The 14,024-nt window shown below is 46.1% G+C and overlaps 1 protein-coding gene across 5 annotated transcripts in view; it reads left to right on the top strand.

The window, feature by feature from the left end:
- Positions 1-1,503: 1,503 nt before the first annotated feature.
- The window catches only part of IL15 (interleukin 15), an 85,174-nt gene continuing 72,653 nt past the window's right edge, over positions 1,504-14,024 (top strand). For 3 of the 5 annotated variants that reach the window (XM_038755311.1, XM_038755307.1, XM_038755310.1), the window contains exon 1: positions 3,544-3,628. The gene's annotated coding sequence lies outside the window, so the exon portion shown is untranslated. Of the gene's footprint in view, positions 1,647-3,543; positions 3,629-5,271; positions 5,357-14,024 lie in introns of those variants that run through there. The other 2 variants (XM_038755308.1, XM_038755309.1) reach the window with 2 other exon arrangements.

A 14,024-nucleotide genomic window follows, 5' to 3' on the forward strand; every position in this document is an offset into this window, starting at 1 on the left:
TAAGCCTTTATTTCGCCACCTGCCCTCCCCTCTGTGTCAGACTGTGCACTATGCCCTTAATCACTTTGATACTCTCCCTAGCCCATCAGCATTTATGTACATATCCTTATAATCTACTATCTCATCTGTAATTTATTTAAATGCCTCTCTCCTCTTGCAGACTGTAAGCTCCTTGAGAAAAGGGATCTCATCATAGCCTAGTAGATAGAGCACAGGCTGGTCAGAAGGGTCTGGATTCTCATCACGGATCTGCCACTTGTCTGTTGTGTGTGACAAGTAGCTAGACACTTAACTTCTCTGTGCTTGTTACCTCATCTGTAAAATGGGGATAGGTTATGAACCGCATTTGAGACAGGGATCGGGTCCAATCCGATTAGCTTGTATGTACCCCAGCGCTTAGTACAGTGCTCAGAGTAAGCTCATAACAAATTTTAAAAAAACTCTATTGTGTTTTCCAAGTGCTTAATACAGTGCTCTGCCCATAATAAATGCTTAATGATATCACTGATAAAGCTGCAATAACAGAGTAAAATCACAATGGTCATCCAATCCTAGTAAAAAAAAAAAACAGATTTACATGCAGCAGTAGGAAAGAAAGGTGTATATCCACGGTGGCATGGATGCTAAGCGTGGAAAGAGCATGGGCTTGGGAGTCAGAGGTCGTGGGTTCTAATTCTGACTCCACCACTTGTCAGTTGTGTGACCTTGGGCAAGTCAAGTAAAGTCTCTGTGCCTCAGTTACCTCATCTGTAAAATGGGGATTAAGACTGTGAGCCCCACGTGGGGCAACCTGATTACCTTGTATCTACCCCAGTACTTAGAACAGTGCTTGGCACCTAGTAAGTGCTTAACAAATACCAACATTATTATTATTTAAACTGGAATATTCAGCTTGCCTTTTGACTATTTTCTTTAACTAGCACTTGCAGGGTGTGACTGAGCTTCTGACTCTTTGCCCTTCTACCTGTCAATTCCAACTGAGCCACCCTGCTGATGGCTGCATATGAGCATTATCATTATTGGTCAGTTATTATTTTGAGGTGTCAATACCTTTTTGTTTGTTTGGAATTATCCTTCAGTGTTTCCCAGAAGCCTTTCTTCTTGCTTACCTTACATAAAATTGTTCTTCCCCTATACAGTCTGTGCAATTGTTTGGGTGTCCTATTGTTAGTCACTTTTTTCAGAACACCTACCCAGTGTCCATGACCTGCAATAACCACTGACTGACTCATCAAGAAGATTGGCAAGCTACTGGCTATGGATGAAAGTTTCATTGTTTGGAACAATCGAATAAATCTGTTCGGAGCAATTGTGGAAAACATATTTGTAGGGAGACAATCTGGACCTGACAACTGTGTATGTTTGTGTCTTCATTTTAATTTTCAATTTAGTCTGTGGTGTGGCTACTGTTCCTTTAAAAAAGCAGCAGGAAGTGAGACTTCTGAAACTTCATCTTTAAAATGAAAGTGTCATTAATATTTTAGAGTCATGACCACTCAGAGCATAGGCATTGGAGAAGGATGCACTTGCTCAAAATAGATAGGTTACTGTTATTTTTAGGTATTTAAAGAAGAAGCTTAAAGCTTGTGCTTAGCATTTTTGAGTGATCTCAGGAGGATAATTATGGAATTTGAATCCCAAATCAGGTGAGCCAACTTTAACTATTAGCCTTGCTAGCATTCCTCATGTAACGCTTCACAGCTGTGGCAAACTCTTGAAGTGAATGCATTTTAGACTACAGCTCTCCAGGTGTCAAGCATTGATTCTGATGTTAAAAATCAGGTTTTACGTTAGCTTTGTTCAAGTTGTGATTTTTATCATGGATCTCACTAAGTGCAAGGAGGGGTAAATTTAATGATAATACTTGGGCGTTGACCATTATTTTTGTGGCTTTGTTTGATCCCAAATCAGGACTCTTCACATTATGCTCTTTTTGGTCACCTCAGAATGACTGGTGAATTGGATATCACACTAGCAATTCCACTTCATTATTCATATGTAGGAATGGTGCAGCTTTTGGTCAATGTTCTTAAATTAGAAAACTGGAATTTAGTTGCTCATTAGTGTAAGGAATTTAAAATATCTTCCTAAACAGCCTGTGTCCACTAGAAATGGGCTATGCATGGGTGAATTAATAAGACTTTTCTGTTACTGAACGTACTGGGGCTATTTGAGCTGTAAACATCTTGCTATATACCTAATAACCTTTAACGATCTGAAGCCTTTCGCTTGCGTAGACAGCACATTTGTGTAATTAAGAAAACGAATTAGAATGAAATGTTTAGGAAGGCAGGTGGCGGAGAGAGTATATATATCTTAATAATAATAATAATAATAGCAATAGCATTTATTAAGCATATATATCTTGCCATAATGTTATCTGGAAACCTATGTTGCTTTAGTGCTTTGCACATAGTAAGCGCTTAACAAAGAGAAGCAGCGTGGCTCAGTGGAAAGAGCCCGGGCTTTGGAGTCAGAGGTCATGGGTTCAAACCCCGGCTCTGCCCATTGTCAGCTGTGTGACTTGGGCAAGTCACTTCACTTCTCTGGGCCTCAGTTACCTCATCTGTAAAATGGGGATTAAGACTGTGAGCCCCATGTGGGACAACCTGATCGCCTTGTATCCTCCCCAGCGCTTAGAACAGTGCTTTGCACGTAGTAAGCGCTTAACAAATGCCATCATTATAAATGCCATCATCATCATCATCCTGTTGTCTTCATGTATTTTTAGGGATGGAATTTGGAATTTGGTTAACCTCCCCATGTGGGACAACCTGATCGCCTTGTATCCTCCCCAGCGCTTAGAACAGTGCTTTGCACGTAGTAAGCGCTTAACAAATGCCATCATTATAAATGCCATCATCATCATCATCCTGTTGTCTTCATGTATTTTTAGGGATGGAATTTGGAATTTGGTTAACCTCCCCATGTGGGACAACCTGATCGCCTTGTATCCTCCCCAGCGCTTAGAACAGTGCTTTGCACATAGTAAGCGCTTAATAAATGCCATCATCATCATCCTGTTGTCTTCATGTATTTTTAGGGATGGGATTTGGTTAACCTCTTGTGTACGGTGGCAACATGATCCTGCCAGGGGGGTGGTTTCAGACCGTTTTGCTTGTTTGCCTTCTCCTTGGGTGGGGGGGGGGGGGGGTTAAGCTGGGGTGACTCAGTTTCCCCACCTGGGGTGCTCCATCCCTGCAAGGGAGCCACTGAGCCCGACAGAGAGGGGGAAATTGGCAGGGATTAGGTAGCTCTTGAGCCCCCTGCCCCCAACCTAGCAGCGACCCCGAGGACCCAGGCCTCCTCGGCTGTCCAGGCTCTCCCACCAAGGCCAGGAGACCCCCAGAGGGGTGTCCCTGCAGTCCTGGGGGAGATCCCGGGTTTTTTCCCCCCTATCCTCGGCTCTTTTCCTCTTTCACTTTTCTTTCCTCCCAGTTCAGCTGGGTGCAGGTGACGGCTGGAGGGGACGGGCCTCGTCCCCAGCCCCCGCCCCCTCCCCTCTTAAACCGGACGGGAGGGACCCAGGCCCCCCAACCCCAGGGAGGCTCCGCACCGGTGGCACCGGGTGGCATCTGCCCTTCAGCCGTCGCCCTCCCTCCCCGGACCCCCCGCGCAGCCTATGGAGGTAACGCCAGCCGGGAGTCCTGCCTGGAGGAGGTGGCTGATTCACATCTCCGCCTCTACCCTCTGTCTCTCCCGCTTGCTCTGCCCCCTCTCCACCCCTCTTCTTCTTAATCGCATTTACTGAGCGCTTACTAGGTGCAAAGCACTGCGCTAAACTCTTGAAGGTCATTCCCCTGGGCGTTCATGCAATCGTATTTATTGAGCGCTTACTGTGTGCAGAGCACTGTACTAAGCGCTTGGGAAGGACAAGATGGCAACATAGAGCGCTTACTGCGTGCAAAGCACTGCGCTAAACTCGTGAAGGTCAGTCCCCTGGGCATTCATTCAGTCGTATTTATTGAGCGCTTACGGTGTGCAGAGCACTGTACTAAGCGCTTGGGAAGTACAAGTTGGCAACAAAGAGCGCTTACTAGGTGCAAAGCACTGCTCTAAGCGCTCGAAGGTCAGTCCCCTGGGCATTCATTCAGTCGTATTTATTGAGCGCTTACTGTGTGCAGAGCACTGTACTAAGCGCTTGGGAAGTACAGGTTGGAAACATATAGAGACGGTCCCTACCCACCAGCGGGCTCACAGTCTAGACACAGGGACGGGTGGGGGCGATTAGGCAGCGTGGGAGTCAGAGGTCGTGGGTTCTAATCCCGCCTCCGCCACTTGTCTGCTGCGCGGCCTTGGGCAGGTCACTTCACTTCTCCGGGCCTCAGTTTCCCTCATCTGTAAAACGGGGATTAAAGGCGGTGAGCCCGCTGTGGGCAGGGATTGCCCCTCTTTGTTGCTGAATTGTCCTTCCCAAGCGCTCAGTCCAGTGCTCTGCACACAGTTAAGCGCTCAATAAATACGGTAAATTGAATCACTCATTCAGTCGTACTTATTGAGCGCTTACTGTGTGCGGAACGCTGGCCTAAGCGCTTGGAAAGTACAATTCGGCAACAGATACAGTCCCTACCTCACAACGGGCTCACAGTCTAGAAAACGACAACCTGATGACCTTGGATCTGTCCCAGCGCTTAGAACAGCGCCTGGCACCTAGTGAGTGCTTAACAAGCACCATTATTCTTATTAGTCATTCAATCGCATTTATTGAGCGCTTACTGTGTGCAGAGCACTGGACTAAGCGCTTGGGAAGGACAAATCGGCAACATATAGAGATGGCCCTCATCCCCCTCTCCATCCCCCCATCTTACCTCCTTCCCTTCCCCACAGCACCTGTATATATGTATATATGGTTGTACATATTTATTACTCTATTTATTTAACTTGTACATTTCTATCCTATTTATTTTATTTTGTTGGTATGTTTGGTTCTGTTCTCTGTCTCCCCCTTTTAGACTGTGAGCCCACTGTTGGGTAGGGACTGTCTCTATGTGTTGCCAATTTGTACTTCCCAAGCGCTTAGTACAGTGCTCTGCACATAGTAAGCGCTCAATAAATACGATTGATTGATTGATTGATTGATTGGCCCCTACTCAACAACGGGTTCACAGTCTATTATTATTATGCTGCGCCTTGCCCTTTCCGCATGGCATGGGCTGCGGCCCTGGGAGAAACTGGCGCACGGAGGAGGGAGGAAGGAAGAAGAGGAGGAGGAGGAGGATGGAGGGGCGGAGGGAAAACGAGTCGGGGCTTGCAAGCTACCCAGCTCCAGGGCTTGGAGCAGGGAAGCCAGTCCTGGACATGCAGCACAAGATTGACACCTGATGACGGAGGGCAAGGCTCCGCTTCGAGGCCTGAGGTATCACCGCTTCTATCCCCTTCCTTGCCCTGAAAACTGGCCTCTTCCTCCCCTGCCAAATCTGCACACCGTAAGCGCTCAGTACGTACCCCTGAAGGGTCGGAAAGAGGCATCTCCCTCCCCTCTCTGCCCCCTTTTCCCTCTGAGAAAACTGTTCCCGACCCGCTCTTCTGCAGGTGTGTTAGTCTCTTGGGAAGTTTGGGCACTTGGGTTCCCCGGGGGAGCGCCTAAGAAAGCTCTTTAAATGGGAATGGTCCCCTTTTAGACTGTGAGCCCACTGTTGGGTAGGGACTGTCTCTGTATGTTGCCAATTTGTACTTCCCAAGCGCTTAGTACAGTGCTCTGCACATAGTAAGTGCTCAATAAATATGATTGATGATGATGATGATGATGGTCACCCCTGCCCTCCCCGGGGTAGGAACTCTGAGTCCGATTGAGATCGTCTTTGAGAAATGCTTTGTGCTCCACTCACAAATGCTACTTTGCAAATAGAACGCATCTGTATAAGGAAGTGTTTCATGCGCTTAGTACAGTGCTCTGCGCACAGTAAGCACTCAATAAATATGATTGAATAAATCCAAGATGTTGCTACTGGTACGTGATGTGTATGCTCCTCATCATAAATAGGATGGAGCAGAGTAGAGGGCAGGAGATTGAGTCAGAAGCTGTGGAGGAGAGTTTGGGGTTTTCAGCAGAATTCCCCCTACAGCCCCTATAAATTGGAGGAAGAGGCACAGGCCCTGGGACAAAGTATGATTTATGGACTTTACTACTGAACACACAGTCATCACAGTGCACCACATTCTCTTTTGTCTGTCCGTGTCTTGTTCCAAAGGTCCAAGTGAGGTTCCTATTTTTATTATCGTAGTAGATTTAAATGACACCTTTCTCAGGCTGCTTTAAACCATTTTTTTTTTATGGAACTCGAATCCTTTGACTAACTTTCAGATCACTGTCTGAAAAATGTCAATATGGAAGAAAATTAGGAAGGTGATTGGAAAGAGGCCCAGAGGCACACAAGGGTTGGGAGTGAGTTAAAGCTAAGTACTGACAGCATCATAAGAGTAAACATGAGGGGGAATAGGCTGGATTGCAGTGCTTATGATGTGCTGGTGGAAGACAGGAGACCTGGATAATAATAATGGCATTTATTGAGTGCTTACTATGTGCCAAGCACTGTTCTAAGTGCTGGGGAGGTTACAAGGTGAACAGGTTGTCCCATGTGGCACTCACAGCCTTAATCCCCATTTTAGAAAGGAGGGAACTGAGGCACGGAGAAGTGAAGTAACTTGCCCAGGGTCAAGCAGCAGACACATGGTTTAGCTGGGATTAGACCCCACATTCTCTGATTCCCAAACCCGGGGTTCTTGCCATAAAGCCATGCAGATGTGAACAAAAGTGCTGTGGGGGTGGAGTGAATATCAAAGAACTTGGGAGGTATGCAGCCAAGAACATAAGCAAAAAGGAAGCTGAATGGATTGGGAAGATGAGGGGTTGGTCAAGGCCTGCTGTGTTGCCCTTCAAGGGACTAAAATTAGCCCCAGGTATTTTGGGGAGCCAGGAGGGAGTGCAGCCTTTGCCATGAGAATGCGGGAAGGTGTTTCATTAGACTTCCTCTGATGGAAGCCCAGCAGAACAATAACCTGGCCTTGCCCTCCTGCCCCTCCGGGGACAGGAGGATGTGCCTTAAGTGGAGCAGCAGTGAGTTTGGGGATTTATTCAATCAATCAGTTGTATTTATTGAGCACTTATTGTGCACAGAGCACTGTACTAAGCACTTGGGAGTGTACAATAGAACAGAGTTGTAGACACTTTCCCTGTCCACAATGACCTTGCAGTCTAGAGGGGGTGACAGACGTTAATATAAATTCTGCACATGTACATAAATGCTGTGGGGCTGAGGGATTGGGGGAATAAAGGGAGCAAATCCAAGTTCAAGGGCAATGCAGAAGGGAATGGGAGAAGAGGAAATGAGGGCTTAATCAGGGAAGGCCTCTTAGAGGACACTTGCCTTCAATGAGATTTTGAAGGTTGGGAGAGTGTCTGTCAGATCCATTTATTCATTCAATCGTATTGAGCGCTTACTGTGTGCAGAGCACTGTACTAAGCACTTGGGAAGTATAAGTTGGCAACATATAGAGCCAGTCCCTACCCAACAACGGGCTCACAGTCTAGAAGGGGGAGACAGACAACAAAACAAAACATATTAACAAAATAAAATAAATAGAATAAATACGTACAAGTAAAATAAATAAATACATAGAGTAATAAATATGTACAAACATATACATAGTGACTTGAACATAAATAGCACACCCCTCTAAATGTTTATCACAACCAAAAATTTGGTAACCCAGTTTTCTGGTTATGCATATGCTAGGTATATGAGCATGGGGACATCCCTCCCCATTTTCAAGTCATTTCACTTCTCTGGGGCTCAGTTACCTCACCTGTAAAATGGGGATTGAAACCTTCCCTCCCCCTGGCAATACAGAGCCATTTCTTGCGGTGCACGGCTGCCCTGGAAGGCCCGCACCCCCATCTCCCTGCTGAGGAGTCCTTTCCAATCAGGCAAAAACTCCTCAATCAGGCAAAAACTCCTCACCCTCGGCTTCAAGGCTCTCCGCCACCTCGCCCCCTCCTACCTCACCTCCCTTCTCTTCTTCTACAGCCCAGCCCGCACCCTCTGCTCACCTCCTCACTGTGCCTCGTTTCTCAGATATGAAGAAAGAGGGCATTCCAGATTGGATGGAGGGTTGGCATTTAATCTAGAGCAGGGTTCTCTGGAGCCCAGTTCTAGGCTCTGGAAAAAAAATACTTTCATGGGGAAGGATGAGCTTAAAAACTCTAAAACTAGGGGAGATTGCATAGGCCTGGGCTCCAGAAGATCTGGGGCCTGGCACCCGCAGAATTCTCGGCCAACATGGAACCTCCCTTCCTTGTACTGATAGTACCAGAAGAGTTTCCCTTTGGTTTGAATTTGATGCTGAAGACAGTGAGGCCACATTGAGTGTGAGTGTCTTTGAGAATAACTGCACACTTGGTGTGTATATTTCTGGCCCAGATAAACTTTTCTTAGACACCAGGGGTTAAGGGGGAAAGGAACATCCTAGCCCTGGTAGGTCATTTGCTCGAATTGTTTCTGCAGGTGTGGTGATGGGTTGGGCTGAGCCATCAATATTCTTTGTGCCCAGTAGCTGACATTCCAGGATTGCTGGAAGAGAGGTTTGGTAAAGGATGTGGTCACAGAGCAGAGAATCTCAGACTGAACAGTAGTAGGCACCGCTGACTGTAAGCCATCACTGAGCATGGCATTCTGAATGAGAGTCAAAGGGATCGTTTTTCACTTGCAAAATCCAGAGTTCCTGCCATGGCTGTAAGAAGCTACTGGTGTGAATTGGCTACCTGACCTGAAAAAGTGACTAGCACGTCACAGGTACTGTCAAGGAAGGTCCCGCTTCTGGAAGTCAAGTTTCCTGGCTGGAAGCAGGGCAGAGGGTGTGAGCCTGGAGACCCTTTGTGCCCCCCGCCCCCAGCTCCTCCCATTTTAGGCCCAGTGACAGCAGGTTCTAATGGGCTTTGACCTTGGAACGAACCACCCAACTGGGGGAAGGAACCAAACCGAAGTCACTTGTAAATTGGGGTGGATAACATCACCAGTCTGCCTCCCTCTTACCTTATAGGTGCCTTATGTGTATGAATCAGATGACCCTTCTAAGGAGCTTTGAGTTCCCTGCCACACGGGCAATTCAGGCCAGCTTTGTAGTTTTCTTGAGCAGATAATAATAATAATGGCATTTATTAAGTGCTTACTATGCGCAAGCACTGTTCTAAGCGCTGGGGAGGTTATAAGGTGATCAGGTTGACCCACAGGGGGCTCACAGTCTTAATCCCCATTTTACGGATGAGGTAACTGAGGCACAGAGAAGTTAAGTGACGTGCCCAAAGTCACACAGCTGACAATTGGTGTAGCTGGGATTTGAACCCATGACCTCCGACTCCAAAGCCTGGGCTCTTTTCCACTGAGCCACAAGTGAGAGTTTTCCACTGGGTGTCAGTGACTGTCAATCACAAATGCTGTCAAACTTTCTGTCTTCCACCAGCAGGGAGATAGTCGTTGAAGGCAAGAAAGGATTCAGTGAGAATCATAAGCACGGATCTTATTTTTTTTAAATGCAACAGATATAGTTATCAACAGCAATTTGCTATTCAGATAAGTAGGTCACTGACCCAGGCCTGGGGACTAGATTATCAAGAGCCCTAACTATCACTAAGAACTCAGACATCTTCTAATTTGATAGTGGTTGATGTGAGGAAAGAATCTCTTTGATTTAAGCTTATTGTGGGCAGGAAATGTGTTTACCAACTCTTTTTATATTGTACTCTTCCAAACACTTAGTTTAGTACTCTGTGCACAGTAAGTGCTCTATAAATATTATGGCTTGATTAACCTATCCTCCATTGCCTACTCTGGTGCTGTGTCGAGAAACCAGTGAACAATGTTTGAGGTGAGTGTTTCGGATTCAGGGTGCAGTGCAGGATTGGGGGAAAGGGGTTTCTTTTAGCAAATGTTTGTCACCAAAATACTAGGCCCTTAGTGGCTAATCCTTTGTCCACTTTTGACTTCCTGAGTCATGGTCCACACAGATTCTGTGGCATGACCAACATAGTTGTTAAGTTTCTCAATTACCCTGATTTTAGCAGTTAATGAGACACCTTCCCCCCCCCCCCCAATCTGTGGATTAACGTAGCCGCCACCCTCAACAAGCTGGTGAGGGAAGTGAAGCAGCGTGGCTCAGTGAAAAGAGCACGGGCTTTGGAGTCAGTGGTCAGGGGTTCAAATCCCGGCCCCGATGATTGTCAGCTGTGTGACTTTGGGCAAGTCACGTAACTTATCTGTGCTTCAGTTACCTCACCTGTAAAATAAGGATTGACTGTGAGCCCCCCATGGGACAACCTGATCACCTTGTAACCTCCCCAGCACTTAGAACAGTGCTTTGCACATAGTAAACGCTTAATAAAAATTCCATCAAAAGTGCAGTGCCCAGCTCAGGAGAGATTTTAATACTCGGTGGCCACAGGCGGCACCTGCTATCCTGCCGACACCAGGTGTTGCACAGTTACATCAACAACCCGTGCACCTCAGCTCCCCTTGGTTGATTTTTTTTTCCCAGCTTTTGTAAGCCCCACCTCTGATGGTGCATCCAATTACAGCAGGTAATTCCCTCCTGTCCTTCTTCCTTTGCCCCTCCTCCATTCCCACGCTCTTCTGTTCCCAGTAGTTTCCCTGGAAATCTCATCTACACCCTGAACTCAGCCGTCCTCTCTGCTTCCTCCCCCATGTTCCAGTAATTATTTTTTTTCCTTTTAAATATGTTCTGGTGACTCTACTCCCAACTCTCTGTCCCACTTCATGTCTCTTCCTTTCCCCAGCCCCAGCCGTGGCAACGAGAGCAGGGACCAACCAGGGTGGCACGAAGCAGTAGCTATTGCAATGATTGATGTTTAAAAGAAGCAAGAAAAGATCCTGGACTATGGCTGAAGGATGATGGGACACTGGGGAGTTCAAGGTGCAGGGGCGTACTCCGTAAAGCTACTAGCAACAGGGGAGGGGAAGGAATGGGGCAGCAGTGACATTTTTATTTACCTGGAGGGCTTGGCCATCAGGTCGGAATAGCTCTGGAGTGGAACCTAAATTGTATGAAAGTCTAAGGAAAAATGTACTCCACGCTCCAGTCGCTCATGATGCAGCCAAATTTTAGAGGACTCTAACCTGGTTGTATCTTGGGGCTTATCCGTATTTTGCAGTGTGTGCTGTGGGGTGGATGGGGACTTGGTGACAGAGTGTGCTGAGCTTAGCACAACCCAATCCCACTACTTGAAAAACAAATAGAATATTTTTTTCCTCTTCACTCCCAGCACTAAAGTTTTATAATAGTTTTTAATACAATAGAATAGTTTTCTTTTTTGGCATTTGTTGAACATATGGGTCTCCTGTTGTTCTAGACTGTGAGCTTGTTATGGGCAGGAATGTGTCTGTTATATTGTACTCTCCCAAGCACTCAGTACAGTGCTTTGCATACAGTAAGTGCTCAGTAAATATGATTGAATGATTGAACTGATCATTTTGGTAGTGATGTTGGTCTTAGAGTAGCCCTATTTGGAGACGTGTTGCTCACTGATTGGACCAGGGTCTAGAGATGTCTGCTCTTGTTTTTTCAGGTGACTAATGGAGAAGAGACTGTCTATTCAAACATGTTTATTAAAAATAATAGTGCTACTATGTGCTTATGTGCTAAGCACTGAGGTAGAGACAAGATAACCAAGTGGGACACAATCCCCATCCCACCTAGGGCTCCCGATCTAAGTAGGTGGGAGGAAAGGTATTGAATCCCCATTTTAGAGGTGGGGAAATCAAAGCACAGAGAGGTGCTTGCCCAAGGCTACACAGCAGGCAAGTTGCAGAGAGGGATTAGAATCTAGGTCCTTGGGTGCCCAGGCCCTTGCCACTAGGGCATGCTGCTTCCAATCACCATCAACAGAATCCTCTTTGAGCATGAAGGTAATAGAGTTGTTTGAGTCAGAGGATGCTGCTAATGCTCAGGCAGCATCCATGAATCTATGTGTTTTAGAGAGTCTCTTGCATGCTGTATCCAGGAAAATTTGGTAGTGCACATTTTTGGCTGCTTGACATTTGGGTGAGCATTACTCAGACACCCGTGGTTAGGAGGAAAAAGGTATGTCCTACTGCCAACAGGATTTGTACCTGAGTTGTTTTTGTGATAGTAGTGATTGATTTGCACTGAGTCATTCTCAAGCTCTCATGCCCAGCAGCCAGCACTTGGACGTGGCTGGTAAGGAAGTGAAATAGGCAGGAATGTATAGATTGCTGCTCCCTCTAAAACTCTTTTCCCTCTTCCCTTTCCCCTGGGCATTGCTGTGGCCTTCTTGGCAGTAGTGGACAAAAGTCAAAAGGCAGCAAAGGTTTGTGCCTTGGATGACAGAATGGCCAGCTGATGAGCTAGGGATGAAGGAATGGGGTAGAACATCATAGCATTGCAGCGAGCAGTCCATGCACTGCTTTTTGCCCAAACCTCCTCTTAAGTCTCACAGCTGTAGGCTCAGAGAAGAGAGTGGATAACAGGAGCAAGGCAGAGAGTCTGGTGTAACACGGGAGTTGGATCTGGAAAGGGCTGAGATTCTGATGCTAGAGGGGCAGGGGGAAATCCGCTTTCTTTTCTGGCATTCCTTTCAAGCATGGATTGTTGTTGAAAATTGTTGAAATATGTTGTACATATTTATTACTCTATTTTACTTGTACATATCTATTCTATTTATTTTATTTTGTTAGTATGTTTGGTTTTGTTCTCAGTCTCCCCCTTTTAGACTGTGAGCCCACTGTTGGGTAGGGACTGTCTCTATATGTTGCCAACTTGTAATTCCCAAGCGCTTAGTACAGTGCTCTGCACACAGTAAGAGCTCAATAAATACGATTGATTGAAAAGGTCACAGCTCTAGTCCCCTTCAATTTGAAGAGGGGCTAGTTAAGCTGTAGAGTTCACATTCTGCTTCCAGACCTACTGTAGTGAAATTAGTGGACAATGAGTTTATCATGAGAGGGAATCCAGACTACCCTAAAGCTGATATTTTCATCTTAATTGTCTGTACTTCAACTCAGTGTGGGATATGCTTTATATTAACAGATACATTCCACCCAAAATTTACAAGTGAAAAAGAAACTTTACTTCCTTGCCCAAGAGCTCAGAGACAGATTACTTTAACTGACTTTCCACATCCAATGAACTGTGAGCATTTGCCTTCTTTCAGTTAATTTGCTTTTCTGCCTTTCCTTAAATTCCCGAGTTGTGGGGAGAGTTTCCGGTGGCAGGCCGGCGTTAATCAAGGGTGAAAGCACCGAGCAGAAGAATGGAGAAAGGCAGACAACTGCCCTCCAGGAGAATACTACAGTTTTGTGGTTCCAAAGAATTGGACTGCTTTCGCTATCCCAGGGCAAAGCTTTGAGGGTCCTATTTGCATACTGAGGCCTGAGGATGGGGAGCAAGGGAAGAAGTCAGTGACATCTGAGTGAGAAGAGGGTGACTGGAGCCAAGGCAGGATCCAAAGCAGCCCAGCTCTAGGAACTAGATCAAAAATTCATTGGCTGAATGTGGCCCACAAGCCCTAGTTGGCCTGATGTAGAACTATTCTCTCACACTTCCAAGCTAGGATAATCTATGGAGGAATGTGTTGTCTTAAGTACATAATCAGACCCTTCCAGACATATTGCAAAATCTAATCCATGTAATAGTCCCAAATCCAGGCTACTGATTTTAAAATCATCCTTGCTTTGTATTTAAAAGTTTTTTGCTACATGCTTGTCATTTACCCCTTCCCTTTCCCTCCCCTATTCTTACCTATCAGGACCCTTTTTCTTTTTTTAAGCACATTGAGATATTTAGAACCCCCCAGTGCATCTGTTGGTGGTCCTGAAAGCCCCTCCTTTTGGCTAATAGAAGAGTTAGTTCAACATTGGTTCTCTCGCCTTCTGAATAATAATAATAATAATTCTTAGACTGTGATCCCCATATTAGACAGGTACTGTGTCTAACTGAATTATCTTGTACCTGCCCCAGCACTTAGAACAGTGCTTGGCACATAGTAAGCACTT

The sequence above is a fragment of the Tachyglossus aculeatus genome, chromosome 12 (assembly GCF_015852505.1).
Source record: "Tachyglossus aculeatus isolate mTacAcu1 chromosome 12, mTacAcu1.pri, whole genome shotgun sequence".
Classification (NCBI taxonomy): domain Eukaryota; kingdom Metazoa; phylum Chordata; class Mammalia; order Monotremata; family Tachyglossidae; genus Tachyglossus; species Tachyglossus aculeatus.